Source organism: Leucoraja erinacea, chromosome 13 (genome assembly GCF_028641065.1).
Source record: "Leucoraja erinacea ecotype New England chromosome 13, Leri_hhj_1, whole genome shotgun sequence".
In the NCBI taxonomy this organism is placed as follows: Eukaryota; Metazoa; Chordata; class Chondrichthyes; order Rajiformes; family Rajidae; genus Leucoraja; species Leucoraja erinaceus.
This window is the reverse complement of record NC_073389.1, coordinates 13,624,101-13,648,742: the sequence shown is the minus strand read 5'-3', so window position 1 is coordinate 13,648,742 and position 24,642 is coordinate 13,624,101.

Here is a 24,642-nt window from a genome sequence, read left to right as displayed (position 1 = left end):
TGGTGGAATGGGGTTAGAGCCTTTATAAATGCGAGTCAGGAAGTAATTTTCTTGCTTGGTTGCTGTAAGGCAATGGCACTTGGATGAAAAGGTGACTAAATTCTTCATTGCCAATAATAAGTGTTGGTCATTTGCGAAAGGACGATGTTAGATGTCGGGGGTAAGGCAAAAGACAGACGTGATTCCCAGTGCACAAATGAGCAGTAAGGAGGGGTGCAGTGGTGGAGGGAACCATTTGAGTTGAAACCCCAGCATTTAACCCCCCCTGAAAATGTTACCATTTCAAGACTTGAGTGTAGATGCAGAGGTCAGAGCTTTGCTGTGTCTTGATCAGCTGTCAAAAGTTTTTTCACCCCAGCCATTTCTTTGACGTGGTCTTGTCGTTCACACCCACCACATTGTGGCATAATGTTGCACAAGGGGCAATCAATTAATAGGGTCATAGAGATATAGTCAATTAACAGTCATAGAGAAACAGAGTCACACAGTGTGGAAACAGGCCCTTCGGCCCTACTTGCCCACACTGACCAACGTGCCCCATCTACACCAGTCCCAACAGCCCACATTTGGCCAAAATCTCTCTAAACTTATCCTATCCATGTACCTGTCCAAATGTTTTTTAAATGTTGTGCTAGTACCTACAATCTAGTACCTCATGGAGTGCTGAATTCGCCCAGGTGCTTCATCTGGAACTTGATGCTCAAGTAATGTTTTAACTCTGTTCAGCTGCGTATATAAAAAAAATCCTGGCCATCCTTTCTCCTTTGACCAATACAGCAAAAATAAATTGATCAAATTTTGTTTGTTGGACCTTGTGTGTAATGTGGCTGCTGTGTTTGCATCCATCATGATACTCACTGCACTGGGAAAACAATCCATTGTTTGTAGAATGCTTGAGGGCACCACAAGGCGTTCTGGCAATGGAAGTAATTGTTTTAGTGCTCCTGCTGTCCTATAGGGATTAACTAATTCAACACAGACTGGGGATTGAATTTCAGATATTTGTTGATAAGCTTTGAACCATCAGTAGCTGATATTTGGCCAGGGTGGAACCGTGATAACACAAAACTACTGTTTTAGTTTAGTGCGGACACAGACCCTTCAGCCCACCAAATCCGTGCCAACCAGCGATCACCACACACTAATACTATCCTACATAAATTAGGGACAATTTTACATTTATAACAAGCCAATTAACCTACAAACCTGTACGTCTTTGGAATGTGGGAGTAAACCGGAGCACCTGGAGAAAACCCACGCAGATCATGGACATACAAACTCCATACAGACAGCACCCGTAGTCAAGATAATATCCGGGTCTCTGGCGCTGTTATGCCCCTGTCTCACTTAGGAAACCTGAACGGAAACCACTGGAGACTTTGTGCCCCACCCAAGGTTTCCGTGCGGTTCCCGGATGTTTTTGTCAGTCTCCCTACCTGCTTCCACTACCTGCAACCTCCGGCAACCACCTGCAACCTCCGGGAACCTTGGGTGGGGCGCAGAGTCTCCAGAGGTTTCTGTTCAGGTTTCCTAAGTGGGACGGGCATAAGGCAGCAACTCTACCGCTGCACCATCAGTCCTCTGTAATAAACTAATGCCAGAAATTTGTGCAGAGCAGATGGAAATTCTGCATTTTCTCGAGAGAAAAAACCTTGGTTGGATGACCTACATGCAATAAATATAATGATTCTTGAAATTTTACTCCCATAGCAAGATTTGACTGTTCGCAGATTTAATTAATCTAGCAAATATACAAAATGCAATTGGTGGGAAGTGGATGCAAATCCTGTGATCAGGACTGACGTACTCGATTTGAAGAATGATTTTTGCTACTTCTTGCAGAGTGTTTTGGTTTAGAAAACAAAAATAGCAAATGAAGGTGGTTGAATCTATACATTGCAACTAATGGTCTTACACCTTGGGTGAAGTCCTGAAGAAATAAGTCATCTGGCATACTCAAGCAAATGCTTGGAAGAAGTGCAGATTTGCAGATTGGAAAGCTTTTGATTGTGCAACTTTCAGACACAGTGTTTCAAGTATCAGGAGCACAGTTTTCTTGCGTATAGAACCATGTAGGTAAACAAGCAGTAGATCATTTGCTAATCTTGATTGGTAAGGGTTCTTGATTACGACGGGTGTCAGGAGTTATGGGGAGGAGGCAGGAGAATGGGATTGAGAGGGAAAGATAGATCAGCCATGATTGAATGGCAGAGTAGACTTGATCAGCCGAATGTCCTAATTCTGCTCCTAAAACGTATGAACATAAACTAATGGTGTCAAAAATTAAGCCAATTACTTATTTTTTTGAGCAGTGAATCGTAGTTATTAGCAAGAAGTGCTATGTAAGACAAATTATTTAAGATGACCATTAAAAATAGACCAAGTTAGGCTAATTTTTGAGGCCCTGCAGTTCTGTCCAAAAATGCACTGATTACCTTACTTGTAAAGGGATGAGCACATAGTTGATTTCATATTCACCGACTTCACAGAGTAGGTTAACAGTGAAGTCAGTCAGTGTGCAACAAACTGATGTGCCTTTGTTGCTGCTATTGAAGTTCTAAATCCCAGTTTTAGTTCTCTTTTAACCCAGCATAACTGGAAATGTTGCTGTTTGATTTCTCCTTGGTGTTTTTCCGCAGGTCTAAGTATTCATTTTAGTTATTCTTTACATAAGGTGCAAGGCAAGGAGAGCAAGGAGGACCTCAGCAGGAGTTACATCCATCCAGAATGTAAACCCCTTGCCTGAGTCTTATTGAGAAATCTCTGAGATGTTTGCATTTCAGCAAGGATGTTCTCACTTAAATCTGCCATCTGCTGAAACTGCAATTGCTGAATAATGGCAAGAACAGAATTGTTATTTGCTGCCAAGTGAGTGTGCCAGTTAATTGCTGTGTGTTTGGTTTCTTTCAAACAGGAATTGGAGGTTTTTGCGCGCCACTACTGCAAAGAGGAAGTTGCTGAGAACAAACTTAATTCGTTTGTGAAAGGTAAAGTGGAAATGCAGGAAATTGCAATCGCCAGAAAAGACCAGAGATACTGTACTTGGCAGGTCAGGAAGCTTCAGAAAAAAGATAAATATGGTTAATATTTCAGAAAAGGATGAAGGTTTCAACTCGAAATGATGATTGTCTATTTCCCTCCACAGGTGCTGTCTGATCCACTGAGTTCCTTTGGCATCTTTCTTGGCTTAATATTTCAAAACAGAGTTAAAACTTTCAGTTCAAATGTCCGGCTTGATTATCCAATACAGCAAGAAGAAAATATGTCTTGCTCTCTATGGATAAGTGGCAGTGAAGCTCGGTCAGGTACCTGAAATATTAACGCTGTTTCACTTTCCACAGAGATGTTACCCGACCTGCTGAATATTTTCAGCATCATTCTTTGCGTTGTTTATTTCCCTCTCGGTTCCAGTAAATAAGACAACATTTGGCTTATATCACACGTACTGGACAGATTCCAGAATGTGTGATATGCCAAATGTTGTCTTATTTACTGGAACCGAGAGGGAAATGAACAACGCAAAGAATGGGGTTCTCGGTGTGCAGTGGAGCAGTAGGGTGTGCCTACCAAAGGGTTCAGCTGAGGGATGAGCTGTCTCTGTTCTGGATAAGCCACTGATTTAAAGGCACTTACTATCTGTCATGAGATTTGATGAAGGATCCTCATCACAAACTTTGATTCTCCGTCCATATTTGCTGTCTGACCTGCTCATTGTTCTTAGAATTTTATGTTTTTCTTTTAGATTTGCAGATTTTTTGTTTTTTGTCCATAATGATGACCCACTTTTGAAGTATCCATGTTTAAGAAATTAACCAGCACTTTTAATATACTCTTTTTTTTTCTTTCAGATTTCCTCTAAATGTCTCCCTATTACATTTCCTTTGTCCATAAGTCCCGATCGTACGTTGTTGTTATTTCCTACAGATATATATATTCTCATTAATCTATTTCTAACAAGTTTACAACTGGCCCAAAGAGCAGAGTTTTTAAACTAAACATGCTTCTGATTTTCTTGTAATTAAATAAAGGATATTCTCTCGCACCTCAAACTTGGTGACTGTGGCCAGAACTTGTTCTTAACAATTTCATTTGAAATTTAAACTAATTCTCAATCACCTTCAGTACAATGGTGAATACAAAATGGGGGATACATATATCTAAGATTACTTATGCCATATTCCTCCATGGGATGTGTAGGAACAAACTGCAGATGCTGGTTTGAACCAAAGATAGACACAAAAAGCTGGTGGACTCAGTGGGTCAGACAGCATCTCTAAAGAAAAGGAATAGGTGATGTTTGGGGTCGAGACCCTTCTTCAGACTGAATACACTTCTTCAGACTTCTTCACTCTCTTCCCCCATGGGATTGTCCATTAACAGTGTACCATGCAGTCAGTAGAAGTTAATACGGGAAAGGAGAGTGCAGGCGGCATGTGTTTAGCACCAGCATTCAAAGACAAATTTCTTTCCAACTCCTTTAGTTTCCAGCAAGATTTAACACAAACAATGTGCAAAGTTATGTAAATTGTTTTGAGGTTCACCTCAAAGTGTGGGAAATGGACACTGAATTTAAATTCCTGCCTTTCTGTGTGGACTACAGAGACAATCGTGCTAGTGGGCTTTGGAGTGAATGAGCATCCTTAAATATTCTCAGTGAAGGAACTTGCTGTGCATGCAGTCATTAACTTCTTCTTTATCCAAAATATCTTGTTTTGTATCATTATTTAAATAGCTTTGTTTTAGATAAACATCACAGTTAATCCTATTGGAACGCTACTTATCTTTATGGATTTTAGAAATGAAACCTAGGTTCTTTGTAATTTTTGTTTGTGTTTAATTCATAAATTAATGCCAAGTAAATCCTTGAGACTTGAGTCAAGAAGCCGTTTTGGTCCTCTGCTCAGCTTGAAGGTCGAACAGGGCAAGGGGAATAGATTTTATTTGCAGCAGCCAACAAAGTTTGGATTTTCCAATCAGTATTATTTATACATCAGTAGTCCTCGCTGATTCTAAAATAATGCCAATCAAAAAAAAACAATACTATCTTGCTTTAAAGATGGCTAATACAAGGTTAAATTGGTACCAAATCAGGTCTTGATGGCTCAATACAACTTCACAAATTTGTATGTACAATTAGTTGCCATATACCTTTCATTCTCTATCATGGAATAACATAAAAACCTTTGGAATAAAGCTGCAGATTTTGAATAAATTATTTCATCTTGGCATATGTTTGTGATTTAAGTTATTGGTAAATGTCAATAAATTCTCAATAATCTGTATTTATATTTTAATGGGCCAATTTTTCAAATAGGCTGCACCATCTTTGACAGAGAGTAAATGATCCTTTGTGGAATATATGTCACAATATCAGTAACCCTGGGCTAATGGGAAAATCCTGTAGGGTCAATCCTTATTCTCTGATCAGACCACTATCATAAAATATAATCTCTGATGTGAGTGGTTTTCATAAATTGAGTTACATTCATCAATAATACAGTATTACACAAAATAACATTTTACATCATCAAAGCTTTCATCATATTATTGATCTTGAAAACATAATGCATAACTCATATTTTTTCCCTAACAATAATCACATTAGCTGTCACAATAATAAAGTTACTGATGTTGTTCTCAGTCTACGGTGGATGATCAGAAAGGTCATTGAAATTTTAGTCGCAGTGGGTGTTCCAATATTAGATTAAAATCACATAGGATTGGAAATTATCATTGGTACACTATTTGATGTTGAAGTGTCGATCACCAGGAGCCTCTAGGAATAACACAGCCTGTAGGTTTACATATTAATTTGTTATTTTCACTTTGTGAGTGAAAAGCTGAGCTATATTCCCCACACAGTTGGCAGCCAATTAATAGGGAGAATCGCAAATCCTCTTGCCCAGCTGTGACTCAGAATTAGGAAGCATTAAACAGCTTCACTTATACTGTTAAGGGAAGCACAGCAGTTTACAGGCAAAATTGGGCCTTGGAGTATGGCAGTTTTTGGAGAAGGGCTTTGGGCAAATATGGATGTGTAGATGCTCTATGAATGCAAGTCCTTTCTTGAAAGGAGTTTCATTTTTGTGCATTTTGAGGGTCCAAAGATGAGATAGATTAGGGCTATTTTGCTTGGAAATGTTATGGTTTTTGAGAGACTTGATTAAAGTGTATAAAATTGTGAGGGGAAAAAGTAGTGTAAACAGGAAGGATCCATTACCTACAGTAAGCATGCATTCACGAACCTACCTTGACGAAGTTGGGTAACTATATGGTGGATTGGGGGGAGGGAGGTATGAAGTAGATTGGAGGGAAGGAGTTTCCTCAATGACATTTGGATGATTACGTCAAGGGCCTAAAGCAAACAAACAGGATGTTTTAATTAAAGGATAGAGGGGGAATGGCAAGAGTAACCTGGAGTGTAATTGTAGACAGTGGCCATTTGAAATGTTATATGCATATACTAGGTGATCCATGTTAGAACTGAATTCCTGTATTTGCAAAATAAAAGATTCTTCAGAACAAAAACTAGAGGATTGGCAGAGCCTGTGGGTACAGAGGAGGAGGCAGGAGCACATATGTTATTGGGTTATTAAAAAGAAAGTTGAGAAGAAAGCTTATAAAGTCTGGCCGAGATTGTCTTTAATAGAAGTGTCCCTCAGTTGGGAAGAAAGAACCTGATCAGTCACCAGCGGATTGCATATTTAAAACAGCCATGAGTTCCCAGAGTTTAGCTAATAACTTGAGAATAGAAGCTGTACATTAACTAAATACAGGTTATTAAAGGGTGATTGTCACAGAATAGGACATTCTGGTCTATTGTAATGTATTAAGTCCCAGCTTATTGTAAACAACAGTACGTCTTCACTTCACTTTACTTTTACATTAGACTTCCAGAGTGGAAACAGACTCTTTGACCCACTAGGTCCACGTTGACCAGCGATTACCCCTCACACTAGCACTATATTACGCATTAGAAACAAATTACAATTTACAGAAGGCAATTAACCTACAAACTTGTGCGTTTTTGGAGTGTGGGTGGAAACCGAGCTTGTGGAGAAAACCCATGCGGTCACAGGGAGAAGATACAAACTTCGTACAGACAGCACCCGTAGTCAGGATTGCACCCAAGTCTCTGCCGCTGCGCTACTGTGGCATCCACCTTGGAGAAACATTCTGTCCACATTTTCCGTTTGCTGAGGTGCAATGTAAAGGAAGAAATGAGACTTAATGTTGGATGACACCATGGACTGAGCTTTCCTTGTCTTACTGATCAAAAAACAATGCAGTTACTCATGAAGCGTAAAAATCTGGGATATGGGAAAGGAATACACGAGCTCCATGTATCCATTCCGCCCCTCTCCAGGGCCAGCATAGCCATGGTTCACACCTCCATCACAGCTTCCAGCAAGGTATAGTGCTGGCTTGTTCAAGATAGCCACAAGTTACTACTCTACGGTCTGATGATTATGGGATTAAGGATAAAAATGCAAAAGGAGGAAACGCATTGCACTCCCATGGTTATGCTCTAATCTGCCCCCAGAGCTCTCGCTTGAGCTCCTGAGAACACATGCTGCTAAACTGTACACAAAAGCAATTATAAAGTAGTTTACAATTCTCCTCATGACATTACGCCTTCATCAGTGGCCTGACTGAGTGAGAACTTGGCACTGTACGTTTATTGGCAGAGTACACTATTCCACCACAAGACCTGTGTCTCGCTTCACCAATGCTCCCCGTTACTGCATATCCCAGTGCTGCACAGAGGAAAAAATGAATATCTGAAGCCTATGCAAATGAGATGCGGCTTAAACTGAAATTAGGCTCTAAAGATTTCGGAGCTCGAAGGTGTAAAGTTTTGTTTTTAATGTGCGGCTGGTTGAGACCAAGAAAGCTGAAGGCATCATTCTTGACATTCATCTGTACATGCTGTTAGAGAGATTTGTTACTGAATCCAACCAAACATAAAGGGAGTTCACAAAATAGTAAATGGAAAATGTCTGCAATGGAAAGGTTGTGCACTTCTGAGCCACCACCCCAGAGTTGAGCATCATTGAAGTGCGAACAGCTGTTTGGAAACACATCGAAGCAGTTTGGCAAAATTAACAGTAGCCTTGTATTGTCTCAGAGCTTTCAGCTACTAACCCTCTGGCCTGATAAATAGCAGAAAAGTATACAACCATGTTTCAACTGGACTTTGAAGGAGACATGAGCTGTGTCTCAGTGTGACTAGTTGGGGTATGCGTGATGGAGGATGTGAGGAGAATGGTATATTTCTAATTGTACCCATAGTACAATATATACAGTATAGGGTGGCGCGGTGATGCAGTGGCAAGTTGATACCTTACAGCTTCAGAAACCCGGGTTTGATCCTCCTTAAGGGTGCTGTCTGTTAGGAGTTTGTACGTTCTCTCCGTGACCTCATGAGTTTTCTCCTGGTGCTCCGGTTTCCTCCCACATTCCAAAGATGTATAAATTTGGAGATTACTCGGTTTTGGTAAAAAATGTAAATTGTCCCTAATGTGTAGGGTATGGCTAGTATATGGGGATCGGAGGTCGACATGCACTCGGTGGGCCTAAGGTCCTGTTTCTGTGCTGTATTTCTAAACTAAATTAAACTAAACCAAACTGAACTAAGCTGAAATCTATTCACATCGCTCCATAAAAACTTCCCCTGCACTAACCATATATCAGTATCATTTTGGGGTCCCTACTATTTCCTATTATCTCCACCTCAAACTCAGTCCGTTCATGAGATTTTCCTTCCTCCCAATCTTAGCTGAAATTCTGAACTATTCATCTCCTCTACCCAGTATCTGTTGTTCAAATTGGACGTCTTTAGGTATCTCCTCAAAACAAAGCTATTAAGGCCTGTCCCACTTGGGTGTCATTTGCACGTCACGCAGATGGCGCGCGAAGGTTTTGTACATTCCAAAATCCCGGGGTGCCGCACGCGACCGTGTGTCACTGCTTACGTCACCATGCACCATGTGCGTGTAATGCGTATCATGACGTGCGCTTCGTGCGTCGTGATGCGTAAATGATGTCGCATAAATGACGTGCAAATGGTGCTCAAGTGGGACAGGCCCTTTACTTTCCTCTCCAAAACTCTTAGATGTTATCAGCAACGAAACCCATCGCCACTTCATCCGTACTTCAAAGCTAAAATATCTCAAATGAAGTTTCCATCCTTCTGTCAGCATTAGGTGACCCCAAACAATATCCTCTGTGGTTGTGATCTTGGCACACTTTCTCACCTCGCCTTTTACACATTGCATTAACATTTGACCCAGTTGACTCTGCACTATCCAGATCTACTGTGTCTCAGCCACTTTCAAACTGAGGAGTACTTACATCTGTTTTTGTATTTACCCCTCCTGTCTTGCAATACCATCCATTGCCAATATCCTTGGAGTCCCCCAGGGATGTATTTTTAACCTCCTCCTGTTTCTAATCTGTGTGCTGTCCATGTTGATGTCATCTGAAGACACATCAGGTTTCACGTCCATGTTACCAATGCCCAGCTCTTGTCACAACCTCTTGATATCGCTTTGCTTGTCAGACTGATTGTCGGACTTGATGTTCTGCTGGCCTTAGGTAAACATGCAGGGTAACAGTGGCATGGTTGAGACCAAAAGCAATACATGCGCAACAACATATCCAAGGAATGGAGAGTGGGGTTCATGTCAGAAAGTGGAAATCAATAGGTTGACGGACTATGTTGTGGGAAGCTAAGTTTGGGAAGCTAAGTTTGGGAAGCTAGGTTTGGGATCAGATAGGAAGCCAGCGAATCAAAAGGATAGTTGTTCAGCCTGAGAGCGTTTGAACAAGACCCTGATTGTCAGCATTCCTAACTCATCAGAGCAATAGAAATTCAAATGTCTAAAAGTTGATGATGATGGCAATAATAAACAGAGGATCCAAATCAGCTCATTGACATCCTCCACCTGACTTTAAAATTGGAATGCACTTGCTGCAGTCAACAAAGCGTTGAGGCTCCAATAATCATCGATGTACCAACAACTATCAATTGCATCAAGAAGGTGATCATTCGCACAGAATTGGCTCAGACGTTGCAATCAATAGTGGGTGCTCAAACTAATAAATGGAAAGAAAGGAATCACATTACTTGCAATCATTTATTTTGAAAGACTATAGGCTTGGTGACATTTGCTCATTAGGCAGCTCAAATGAGTAGAACTTGCTGACTTGTCGCAATGATGCTCTGTTTTTCTATTGTGATTGATGTTCTTTGGTCTTCTCAGAGGGATTGACCTTCATCGTGCTGTGAATCGTTTCACTCATCCTCGCTGATGACTGTGCTGGGTCGTCACAATTTCTTCTGTCCCCTACTATGCTTTGTTGAAATACTTCTTGTCTTTGTCAAAGCATAGATTAGTTGAAGATAGACACAAAATGCTGGGGTAACTCAGCGGGACCGACAGCGTCTCTGGAGAGAAGGAATGGGTGACATTTTGGGTCGAGACCCTTCTTCAGACCCGAGATTCGGGTCTCGAGCCAAAATTTCGCCCATTCCTTCTCTTCAGAGATGTTGCATGGCCCGCAGAGTTACTTCAGCATTTTGCGTCTATCTTCGGTTTAAACTAACATCTGCAGTTCCTTCATACACACAGATTAGTTGAAATGCGTTCTCATTGCAGGCTTTTCCTGCTGCTTGTCACAAGAGGTAGACAATTGGACAATGTGCATTGAATTTCCACGTTAATATGTGTTTCTTCCCCCACACAAAGTAGCAACTAGGCTGCTCATCAAGATTAAATATTGTGTAATTGCAGTCTGAGGAAAAGGGACCTTTAACATTGCAGATGGCAAGCAATGATTCACTGACAAGGAAGCTTGAAATGTTATGGGCATCATCTGTTCAACAGTGGGGGCAGCTGTTTGGGGCCACATGGAATACGATGGAGCATGTCGATCTCCAGTTGACTATATGTAGAACGCAGAAAGGAATGGCATAGAGGTTCCATTACTTGACATTCTCAAAGGTCAGGGAATGAATAGGGAATATTTTTAGCAGTCTTAATTGAGATACTTGCGCAAAAGGTTTCTTCGAATTTTTAAAACTCAATCATTAATTTTAAACTTTGATAGCATTTAATCCCCGTTGCTATTAGCCCACAAGAAGACATTCCATATAGTCAAAGTAATGGTAATGTTGCTGGGTAGAGAGTTCCAGTCAATTTAAACCTTTATTACCAACCTATTATGTGTACAGGGGCTTGATTTCTGGAGTGTGCTACCAATGACCATTTGGTAGTTTTTGATTTAGAAGGAACTGCAGATGCTGGAAAATCAAAGGTACACAAAAATGATGGAGAAACTCAGCGGGTGCAGCAGCATCTATGGAGCGAAGGAGATAGGCAACGTTTCGGGCCGAAACGTTGCCTATCTCCTTCGCTCCATAAATGCTGCTGCACCCGCTGAGTTTCTCCAACATTTTGCGTACCTTGGTAGTTTTTGATGGTGGACAGTGTACGGATTGGGACAAAAGTGGGCATAGGTGAGAGGAAGGTGGGGCCAGTTGCTGGACGATGAGGATTAGGGCTAGGAATCAGGGTCACGGTGGAATCCGAATGACCGGGGAACCAATCTCCGAGAATTAGTGTCAGCAATCAGAGTTTCGAGGAGGGGGATCTACATGGAGGATTGGGACTGAGATCATTTCTGAGTGGGTTACGACAAGGTTTTGTCGCAAAGGGTGAGATTTGACCAATGTAGAAGCAACTAGGTGAATCTGACCTGATGCGGGTTTTAATGTAGAGTGCCTTCCCCAGCCTGACCAAAGCAGGGCCAGGAGCAATACAAAAACAGTCTCTGATTGAAATTTAACCTGCACACTGAAACATATTAGTGGCTGCTTTAGCATCACAGGATGCAGAGTAAATTGGAGCATGATTGGAGTTAACCATCACAACGCAATTCCAAAATGACCCAGAGGCATTGTTCTGTGGGCTTATGCTCAGTGTTGCACATAATATGTAATGGGTGCTCTGCAGTAGTGCCTTGGCACAGAGATGAGGGAGCAGCCAGGACACTGGGATGTCTGAGCCCAGCTAGGACACGTGCTGGAGACGTTCCATCATACATCTGAAAAGACTAAGGTGTCAACAACTTGGGCCAAGAATACTTCTGGTAATGATGAAAATAATAAGGCTGATTACTCATTGATTCATGGTTGATTCGGCATCATTGACATGTTGTCATGCGACATGAGAATGATTTGGTATCAGAGATAAGTGTTTCTGGTCAATTATTCAGCAGAGCTTGTGAAATAGCACCGTGCTGTAGAAAGGTACCAGCTGATTATTGCAGAACTCAAACAGAAGGGGCTCAGTGTGTTACCTGAGAGACCATATCACCCTTGGACACAATACAGACATGGAAATATAAATATATGCACAGCAGTCATTACGGAGCTAATGATGTGTGTCCACTGACGTCTGGACAATTGTACTCTATATATCAGCTTGCAGTTTCATTAAGACTTGGGGGTGAGGTCTGGTGAAGTCTGAATTATATATACCCATGATCCATAATGCAATTTAGAAACTTCTTGCATAAGGAACAATTACAGTACATCAGTTAAAGAACTGATTTGAACACTGATGTGGGGAGTGGCCTTTTTTTTGTTTAGTTTTAGTTTAGAGATACAGCGCTGAAACAGACCGCACCAACCATTGATCCCCGCACATTAACACTATCCTACACACACTAGGGACAATTTACACATACACCAAGTCAATTAACGTACCTACCTGGATGTCTTTGGAGTGTGGGAGGAAACCGAAGATCCCAGAAAAAACCCACGCAGTCACGGGGAGAAAGTACAAAGTACAGACAACATCTGTAGTTGGGATCGAACCCGGGTCTCCAGCGCTGCAAGCGCGCTCTGTAGGGCAGCAACTCTACTGCTGCGCCACCATGCTGCCTGAAATGGGGAAGGCAATAAGTGCCTTACTGGTATTATCATACTGTTGCTGCTTTTGCCCAATGGTACTGATTGCATCAGCCACTTCCACACGGGCCCCATCAGCCTGTATGGAATTATCTGCATTGTGGGGAGCATTTATCTTGGTACCCAGGAGCTCCCAAGACTTCCAAGATAAAACCTGTCAACTACCCTTGAAAGATATTATTTACTTGTACATTAATTTTGTTCTGTATTCTTGTAACAGTAATGTAAACTTATTTTTCATCTTTTCTGAAAACAGCTTAAATATAGCAGACTGGAAATTTATCCACACGACTCCAATCAAAAAGGCACGGTGTGATTGAAAATCAACCAAACTTGGGAGTGGTGTGATTTTCCATTCCTCCATGATTCCCGACACTTGCTTGGAGATTGGATGGGATCCCCTTCCCCCTTTCACATCTGCGTTAAAATTGCCGCAATTTATGGCGATGAAAGTACACTGAAATTGCAGACTGCAATGATCACATTTGCAGGGCCACATGATAGAGTTGCTGCGTTAAAGTGCCAGAGATCCGGGTTCGATCCTGACATACAAGTCCTGTCTGTACGGAGTTTGTACGTTCTCCCCGCGACCTGACTGGGTTTTCCCTGGAGGTTCCTCCCACATTCTAAAGACGGGCAGGTTTGTTCATTATTTGGCGCAGTAAAATTGTAAATTGACCCTCGCGTGTGTACAATAGTGTTAATGTGCGGGGATCGCTGGTTGGTGCGGACTCAGTTGGTGCCGAAGGGCCTGGATCTCTAAACTAAAAATGCAAGAACTTTGCGCTGAAGTTGACAATGACAACCTTAGCACTAGATCGCACAAGGAAACATGACGATATTGTTCAGTGATTGTCATCATTGCAGTTCTCTTTCTTTATGTGACTGTCACTAACGTTAGAGTGTTAGAATGACCTGTGTAGTGTCAAAAATGTGGTACCGACCAATTTCTATGACAAAGTCAGCTTTCAAATTAAACATCGCACCACTTTTCTGTGAGTTTGAGCACTGACATTGTCAAATTACTGTCTGGATTGCCAGAGTTTCTTCAGTTAAACCATTGGAACAATATCTTTGGAATCAATGAATTTTGGAAGTAGACATTGAACTGATGCTAACTGTAACTTTAACTAAATTAGTACAATGTGCCTACATTGTTCTATTTCATATCTATAATTTGCAGTTTAGGGCATATTTCTTCCTCTTTGTCCTCCACTGACAGCCATAATCTTCATATTCGAACTGATGATCACACTCCTCTCCACAACCCTGGTCTTAGGCTGCTTGTTATCTCCACATTTTATTTAACTCCAAACTGACCTTCTGATTGCATACAACTTTCAGCAACAAACTCACCAAATACACTCCTACTGTCCCCTTCTGACTGTTTGGATTAGTTTAGTTAAGAAAAAGAGTGTTAAACAGGCCCTTCAGCCCACCAAGACCATGCCGACCATCGATCCAGCACACTAACATTATCCTACACTAGGGACAATTTCCATTAATCCCATGCCAATTAACCTACAAACCTGTACGTCTTTGGAGTGTGGGAGAAAACCAGAGCTCCCAGAGAAAACCCACGCAAGTCACAGGGAGAATGTACAAACTCCATACAGACAACACCCGTGGTCAGGATCGAACCCAGGTCTCTGGTGCTGTGAGGCAGCAACTCTACCGCTGCACCACTGTGCACCCCTCAGTACATCTGCTCCGCAGTACATCGGAATCGAGACAATTCCATAAGTGGCTGGTCAGTCTCCCCTTCCATTAGCTTCACTCCTGCTAAAATGTTGTTGTTAGAGTCCATGATCACTGTCACAATACTTTCTATGCTTTTAGCATTGTAACATGAAACCCTCCCCTCCATAATACCTTGTCCTTCCTGATGCACATTATATCTCAATACGCAATTTAAAATGCACATTTTCAGTTCCCATCCCCTTGCTCCCTGTTTTAAAATGTATAAATATATATATAAAAAGGCACAATGTGATTGTAAAATATGAATTCTATGTCTGCAGTCTCCTATATCTGACCCAAGTTAGGCCTAAAGCTGAAGATAAATTTCTTGTTTTCTCTGGTGTGGTGGTGGCTGCTTTGTTCCTGGGGCAGAGGAATGGAGGCCATAACCATCATGCTCCCTCTAGTGGCATGGGTACCCAGTTCAGTTCAGTTTAGTTTATTGTCATGTGTACCGAGGTACAGTGAAAAGCTTTTTGGTTGCCTGCTAACCAGTCAGCAGAAAGACAATACATGACTGCAATCGATCCATTTACAGTGTATAGATACATGATAAGGGAATAACGTATAGTCCAAGGTAAAGCAAGCAAAGTACGTTGAAGGATTGTCCGTAGGACATCAAAGAGGTAGATAGCACTGCTCTCTGGTTGTGGTAGTATGATTCAGTTGCTTGAAAACAGCTGGGAAGAAACTGTTCCTGAATTGGTGTGACTTCTTGGTCGTTGCTTGAATAAAGTAATGTCGGAAACCTGCCTCAGAATGGCGCGCATCTTTTGGAAATTTCAATAGCATTTGCCCAAGGCCAACTTGAGGCCAGCGTGCAACTTTCACAAGAATCTCGATTATTGAGCTAAAGATGCTGTTAGCATCAGTTCAATTTGTGGTGCCTAAATTCATGCTGCACTCACTGCATTATCAAACAATTCACAGAACATTATATGGGAAGGGAAATATCGCCCTAGGACGTGGACGCTGTTGCTTTTAATGTCATTTTCCCAATCTTTGCTAACTTACTATATAGGAATCATCAGCAGAGAGGGCTATTTTAATAACCAAACAGCATGTCTTTTGTAATGCATCTCTGGTAGTCTATTATCCTGAATATAATATTCCTGTCACTCATTATTTATGGTATCCACACTGCATTCCACATCCTTTTTTAAAGTAGTGAAATGCTTGGCGGATACATTACACGGCTGTGTGGTCAGATTACCTCTCACACTAGGGCAGGGACATACACGCAGTAATAGAATATGTGGTTCTCAACACAATTTGTGACCATTTCTTTACAGGCAGTTATACTCTGTTTGCCTGTCCAACACTTGTCTGGCAGCGAGAACCTTAAACAAATATAGCTTTCCACTTGTTTTGATGCAGATTTGAGAATAAGAGCTGGGAGTATGAGTCATGTTGAAGGAAAAAAAACATCACGTCTTAAGCTTATTATGGTGTTTCAATGACCTTATCTGCAAAAAGAGTATCACTGTCTTTCTGCAAGGACTACGACAGTTATACAAGCCGCTGGAAGCAGACCAGAAAGATTTATTTCCTGTCCTACGGACATAGTGGGTGGCACAGTGGTACAGCTAGTACAGTCAGTGTCTCACAGCGACCCAGTTTAATTCTGACCTCAGGTTCTGTGCAGAGTTTGCACATTCTCGCTGTGTGATCGCATATCCTTCCTTTGCATGCTTTGGCATCGACCCACATTCCAAACATGTGCAGATATTAGTTTAATTGGGCACCCGCAACCCCCACATGGGTGGTAGAATCTGAGGGGAGTTTAAGAGATATGGGGAAAATAAACTGGGATTACTGCAGGATCAGCATAAACTTGATAGCTGATTCAGACTAAATGGGCTGAAGGGTCTATTTCCAGGCGCTACGACTCTGTAGCTATAATGGCATAAGGAGTGCCACTGCTTTCCATCGCAGGTGACATTCACTCCATCCTGCCCTCGGGTGCAGTGCAGGTGGAGTTTGCATGTTCTGTCTGCGACCACAAAGGTTTTCCCATCCCGTGTTTAGTTTGATGGTTTTGTGTCTATTTCAACTCATCTAGGAGAGTGGAATGAGAATCAGGATGAAGCTGATGAGCACGCCAGAAAGTAGCTTGTTGAGAAATAAGTGGGGGGGAATGGGATTGCTCATGGGGTTGGCATAGAATCGATGGGCCGAATGAACTCCTGTGTTGTATGACTGCGAATATTTAACCTGCTATTTTTTTTTTATATATATATATATATATATATATATATATATATATAATTATAAGGCTCCTATTAAAATGGCACAAGTACCTCAACAGTACTCTATGCATGAAATGGGCAAGCAGCTTATTCTAGGAAACAGAGTTAGATGTGATCCACATGCATGGGTTTGGACTTTCCTGAGCAATGCTGGCTGTCTTAGAAGAGAAGATTAATCTCCCCATGTAATAATCTGCAAGTGTGGGTCCCCCTAGCAAGTGTACATAATTGCAGTAATTCTAATCTTTACTAAAGGTGACAAGCAGCAATACAGTACTCCACAACATTATTCAGCAGGAGCAAGGTACTGCAGCTCTTCAGTAAATATGCTACAGAATTTGTCACTAAATCTGTAAGTGAGAGAAGTGACTGATTGAAAGATACGGCACGGAAACAGGCACTTCATCCCACCGCGTCCACATCGACCCATTTTCTCAACCACTCCCTACACACTTAGGGCAATTCATGGAGGCCAATTAACCATCAAACCCGTACATCTTTGGGAAGACACCGGAGGAAACCCACACGATCACAGGTGGAACGTGCAAACTCCACGCATACAGCACTCGAGGATAGGATCGAACCCAGGTCTCTGGCACTGCGAGGCCGCTTCAGGTATTCATTTTTCTTTGAATTCATTGAGTTGATTAATACACCTAATTGTTTTTTAATGTTTTGTTGTAGGATTTTAAAAAGATTTTACATTCTTTAAATAATTTAAAATTCTGTTAGTATGATTAATATTAAACAGCTTTTATTTCAAAACAATTTTGGAAATTTGTACAGGTTGGAATCTTTCATTCACCAGAAGGAGTTTATAGCTGTTACAGTTTACTTACCTTTCAGGATAAAACATCAGACTTTAGAAATATAGAGATACATTTTTAATAAATGTATGTGGAAAACCAGTTGGTAATTGAAGAGAAATCTATACATAGTTCAGGTGAATTTATAATAGAAGATAGTTGACATAAATACATGAATCAGGTAATCTGACAAAGTGCCTCGTAAATTGATCTCTGATAATACTCTTTATTGGCATTTTCACTTTCAAGCATTTCAACCACACCCTGCAGGTGTTCACAGGAGAGGGCATTTGGAGTGCAACTCGTGCATTATGAATTATTTTTTGGCAGATTAGTTTAGTTTAGTTTAGTTTAGTTTAGTTTAGAGATACAGCGTGGAAAACAGGCCCTTGTCGGACCCCCGGGTCCTCGCCTACCAGCGATCCCCGCACATTAACACTATCCTATACCCACTAGGGACAAATTTTACATTTACCAAGCCAATTCACCTACATACCTGTACGTCTTTGGAGTGTGGGAGGAAACTGAAGATCTCGGAGAAAATCTATGCAGGTCACGGGGAGAACGTACAAACTCCGTACAGACAGCATCTGTAGTCGGGATCGAACCCGGGTCTCCGGCGCTACATTCACTGTAAGGCAGCAACTCTGCCACTGCGCCACCGTGCCGCCCTACATTTACCAAGTTCCTTTTGGTAAAAACTCATTATCAGATACAATATTAAAATTATATCTTTTACTTTAATATATTTGGCTAGTATATTTCAGCGTACTGAAGCGTTACATAAATTCTTCACTTCTTTAAGAGATTGGGCATCTTATACTTCCTTCCCTCCATTGTTACCTGGTTTTAGTAAACAAGCAAAGCAAGAAATGAATTGCAAACAATTGGTCCTTTCCTCAGTATTGCAGCAGGAATGGGTGACGTGTCGGGTCGAGACTTCTTCAGACTGCCTCCTCGTGGGTCAAAAGCTTAATTGTGGGGTGACATTCAGGGCTCAGTGGACCAAGTGTCAATATCAGATCACTACTTCGTTCACTAAAAAGTGCCAACCATCCTTCACACCTCACCAAGACAAAAATACAGGTTGATTTCCAGTTTCCCATGTTCCTGCATAAATCTAGTAGCTGGCAAATGGGTAACAGATAGTCATTGATTAATAATAGACACAAAATGCTGGAGTAACTCAGCGGGACAGGCAGCGTCTCTGGGGAGAAGGAATGGGTGATGTTTCGTGCCGAGACACTTCTTCAGTCATTTACAACCATTCCCTCCCTTCCCTTTTTAATGCCACCAATGTCTCAGATATTCCTGCTTTCCAGGGACGCTGCCTGTCCCGATGAGTTACTCCAGCATTTTGTGTCTGTCTTCGGTGTAAACCAGCATCTGCAGTTCCTTCCTGCACACTGTCAAACTTTTCTTGATTTTGCTGAAAAATCAATTTGCATGTACTCCAGCCAAGTTGCTGGTACATTATCTTCTTCTGAGACCAGCCTTTGGGATTGAAGAAGATTGATGGTTTGGAAGTGCCTGGCGAGGTCAATATGGAAACCTCAGACTCTTCTACATTTGGGGCACAAGGTCCTTGACTGGGTGGGCGGGAGGGTGGGTGGGGGTTTACTGGACTGACTTCAGCAAAGTGAATATCCATGAATGTGGGATCTTTAACTGACCATTGTCACTTGCCGTTAATCTCAAAGCGAGCTCCGCAGTTGTGATAGCAACAGGCTGGATATGCAGCAAGTCACACGCAAGCATCCTCACAGGAAACCTACTCCCATCCCACCAGCTGCTGTTTTTTGCTGTCAGCGGTGGCTTTGTCTGCCCCGTGCTCGACTGCCGACTCCTGCTTCTCCCATCGCTCGACCCTGTCGGCCCCTTTGTCCACCCCCCCACCCTCCGCTCCACATTGCCGCCACCTCCTTCTTCTCCCCCAGAGTTGACGACATGCTCCACCTTGGAAGCGACATGCAGGTGAGAGGGGAGGGAGCCCCATGGTGAATGAGCATGTTCTGTCGGTGGTGGCGCTGGCTCAGAGAAAGCTCTGTCCCCAGAGCCTACAACCCTGCAGCAATGATTTTCACCGTTTGACCACCCTCCTTATTTCCATTCCAAAGGTACATCCTATTATTCTGAGGCTGTGTCCTCTGGTCCTAAGCTCTCCAGCTGCTGGAAACATTCTCTCCATATTCACTCTATCAAGGCCTTTCATTATTCGATGGGTTTCAATGAGTTAGACCCTCATCTAAATGAGTTAGACCCTCATCTAAATGAGTACAGGCCCAGAGACATCAAATGCTCCTCATATGTTAACCCAATCATCCCCAGATCATTGTCATAAGCCTCCTCTGGACCCTCTGCAATGACGGCCCATCCTCAGCATTGTTAACCATGCCAGCACATCAACGGCAGCATATTAAACCATGCATTTCTGTATTTTGATGTATTAACAGCAGAAGCTCAGAACCTGACAGTCAGTAGTACCACTGGGCAGAACGGTAGCAGACAAAGATAAAGGAATCTGTGTTATCGCTTGTAAAATTATTTGCAAACCACTTAACAAAACTAGTTACAGATGGAAAACAAATGCTGGATAAAGATAGAAATAATTTTGATCATCTGTGAACAAAGTTTACTTCCATCTGTTCCCAATTATCTGCCAAATAATTTTGACTCATCTTACTTCAAGACTTCACACTATAATTAAAACTAAAATCCCTACTTTTGTTACTTTTCTATTAATATATGCCACAGGATTGAACTGGTAGGTAAAGTTGTTATCAAGTTTTTGATGACTAAACTGCAAAAGGCAATAACTCGTCTGGAAAGGGGTTCAAGTTGATGATAGCTGCAATGTCCAAAATTATAATATCTTTTAACAATCCTCAATCCTCCCTCCACATAAAACAACCTTTTAAAAATAGCACCCTGGTTTTTAATTTTACCTATTATGTATCATACTGAAGAATGTATGTAATTGACTAAATCCCACAATGAAACAGAAATCTGCAAAGCTCAATACAAGCTTTTTTAAAATTAATTTTGGCACTAAATGGTTGTCTTGAAATATTGAATTCTTCATAACATATCATCAGTGAATTTAGTATGATTGTTATCTTTTTATTTCTTCTGTTATAGAGTGATAGAGAAATGCAGCATGAAACAGGTCCATTGGCCCAACTCATCCATGCCACTTAGTGCATACCTCCAAACCTTTCCTATCCATGTAGAAACAAGGGGCTGCAAATGCTGGTTTACACGAAAGGACACAAAAGTGCTGGAATAACTCAGTTGGTCAGGCAGTATGTTTGGAGAACATGGATAGGTGACATTTCCTCATTCTGAAGAAGAGTCCATGTTCTCCAGAGGTGCTGCCTGACCCACTGAGTTACTCCAGTACGTGATGTCCTTTTCCTATCCATATACTTGTCCGAAGATCTTTAAAATCATGTTATTCTCATCAGGCTTAATTAACGGAAGTGGGAATTCCTTATTCTCTGATTCCATCTGGTATCACAGACATCAAGGGAAAACTGAGCACAACCATAACATGGTGATGGAAAGCAGTTTGATAAAATTATTGAATCCATTCATCCTGAATTTCAGCTTTTTTGTTAGGATTTGATCCAGTACTGACTACTCCGTCATAAATAACTCCTGTACTACTTGTTCACAATCAATCATTGAAGTCTCTTGCCTCTCCATTATGATCCGTTGTCTTGGATCACCTACATACTTGTGTCAGGCAATCCATTGATTAACGTTTCAAATCTGTAGTCACTTCTGAAAGCACATTTACTGGTTTGTCATCCTTTGAAAGGCATGTGTGTACTGGACCTAAGATGAGTGTAAGACAATCAATTATTCAGTGATATGATATATCATTTGCTGTTATACTGGTCTATCAAAGTATCTATCTTCTATCAAATTCAGTATGGATGAGTTGAGACCAGAGGCTTGTTTCCGTGCTGTATGAACCTGAGCCAGGAGATGCCATGCTTGATCCCTGGTCCATGTAAAGTTAGCAGATCTGTTCCAGAACAGACTATTGCAATGACCTCAGCAGCCTCGAAGTTGGGAAATAAAAGTTTTGACATCCGTCCCTGCAGCTGATTATTATTAACAAACCTCTGCATGCAAGTTGACAGCATAAGGCAAAGCTAGCTACAACACTGTCTAAGGACACAGAGATAAAACTGCCACTAGTGGGATTCTGTCGAAGTGAATATAAATATGTGACAAAACTTTCAATAGAGATGGGACAAAAAGAATATTGTAAGTCCAAAATTAAAAAGAATGATTTCCCATTGGAAACATTGTTCATTTTGTGATCAAGTGGCTGTTACACAATGCCAAGAAATATCCTTCCCTTCTTTGAATACCGTCTGCATGAAAACAAATGCTTAATAGATAACATCTTGCCTGATACTTTTTTAAACTGATGGTCAGCATGCCAGATAATTCCTCACTTTGAACTGATGGGAAAGAAATGTTTGGTGTGGAACAAAGAACAATTGTAGACCCATTATGTAACAGCCATAATGTTTCTGGTATTTTCAATATTTAATGAGTGAGAGTGTTGGAATTAGAATGTATTTTTCAGTGCTGACAATAATTCAAATCCCTGTTATTTAGTTATTAAAGTTGTATTTAATAGAATATCAATATTTCACATTTCAGTTCCACACACTGGCAACCCCCCTGCATTTTATGTAATGGTAGTTTTTACTTGCATTGCATTCAGGGCAGAGGTGCACTTCCAGATAGTTCTACTCAGTGTGACTGTACATGGTGGTCACAGATTAAGTCACATGAAGGATTAGTAAACTGTGGGAAAAGCATAAATGTGGTCAGATAGGGTTGGGAATCCCGGAGTGATGCTGTGATTGGATGTGTCTGGATTTCAGTAGGGCGATGTGTTTTCAATGTGGAAGTACTAAAGGGCCTGTCCCACTTAGGTGACTTTTTAGGCGAGTGTAGGAGACACTGCGCTCGCCTCATGATCGCCACATGGTCGCCACAAATTCGCTGGTGGTCTCTGGTGAGTCTCCTTCATGATCGCGAGGAGTTCCCGCATTATGGGAGCTAGTCGCGGCCTCAGTTTGGTCGCTGCAAATTTCTCAACATGTTGACATTTTTCTGCGACCAAAATTTGGTCGCCATGGAGAAAATCGATAATCCTGTAGTCGAAGGTGCAGTGGTAGTGGGGTCGGCATGTAGTTGTAGGTAGTCAAGGTAGCCATAGGCAGTTTTAGTTCATCTCCTTTGCTGACCGGGCATTTTCATTGGCTCATTGGGGGAAAAAAAACATAAGCACGAGTTTTCAGAACCAAGGAAAACCGACCGGTAATGTTAAATGCCCGCTAAACCTCACAGCTGTGTATCTCTGGTCTATTAAATGCTGTCAGGCTTCTTAAAAGTGTTTCCATTCCTTCTCCCCCTTCTCTCCCGCCTTCTCCCCCTTCTCCCCTCCCCCCTCCCCGCTCTTTTTAAGGACTTACCATACATTGTGCTAGCCTTCTTATCCTTCCTGTTCCTCACGGTGTGTGGCTGTATAACCTTTGCTTTGCATTGTTTCAGACAGTGCTCCCCCGCTTTCCCTGGCCCCCGCCTTTGCGAAGGGTGTGTGTGTGTGTGTGTGTGTGTGTGTGTGTGTGTGTGTGTGTGTGTGTGTGTGTGTGTGTGTGTGTGTGTGTGTGTGTGTGTGTGTGTGTGTGTGTGTGTGTGTGTGTGTGTGTGTGTGTGTGTGTGTGTGTGTGTGTGTGTGTGTGTGTGTGTGTGTGTGTGTGTGTGTGTGTGTGTGTGTGTGTGTGTGTGTGTGTGTGTGTGTGTGTGTGTGTGTGTGTGTGTGTGTGTGTGTCGCCGTTCCAGTTCGCGGTTTTTCAGGCGAGTGCCGCGAGCTTGAAGGTCGCAGGCAGCCGCTAAAAAGTTGCCTATGTGGGACAGGCCCTTAAGGGATTTTGGGGACGATTTTGGAATCACAGGGCGAATAGTATTAGAGTGACTGAGGATTTGAAACAGGAACTGTGAGTTGTGAGAGAGGTGGGGACTAGAGGAAACTATCAAAATGGTTAATACAGCACATTGCAAAAGGATTTGAGTATAGGAGTGTGGGAGGTTCTACTGCATGTTGTACAGGGTCTTGGTGAGACCACACCTGGAGTATTGCGTACAGTTTTGGTCTCCAAATCTGAGGAAGGACATTATTGCCATAGAGGGAGTGCAGAGAAGGTTCACCAGACTGATTCCTAGGATGTCAGGACTGTCTTATGAAGAAAGATGGATAGACTGTGTTTATACTCTCTAGTGTTTAGGAGATTGAGAGGGGATCTGTATAGAAACTTACAAAATCTCTTAAGGGGTGTGGACAGGCTAGTGTGTGGAAGTGTGTCCCGATGTTTGGGAAGTCCAGTGTGTGGGTGTGTGTGTGTGTGATAAGGGGGAAATCCTTTAAAACCGAGATGTGAAGAACTTTTTTCACACAGAGAGTGGTGAATCTCTGGAACTCTCTGCCACAGAGGGTAGTCGAGGCCAGTGCATTGGCTATATTTAAGAGGGAGTTAGATGTGGCCCTTGTGGCTAAGGGGATCAGAGGGTATGGAGAGAAGGCAGGTACGGGATACTGAGTTGGATGATCAGCCATGATCATATTGAATGGCGGTGCAGGCACGAAGGGCCGAATGGCCTACTCCTGCACCTAATTTCTATGTTTCTATGTTTCTATTGCAAAACATGATAGGTATCTGAAAATATCTATTACATATGTTTTTGTATTTAGAGGAATGCACTCTGGATTGGAGAAAGAGAAAACATTATTGTGGGCTGGTGCTTTTTTGAGACGGTATGCACTGATATTCGTACTAGCACCTCT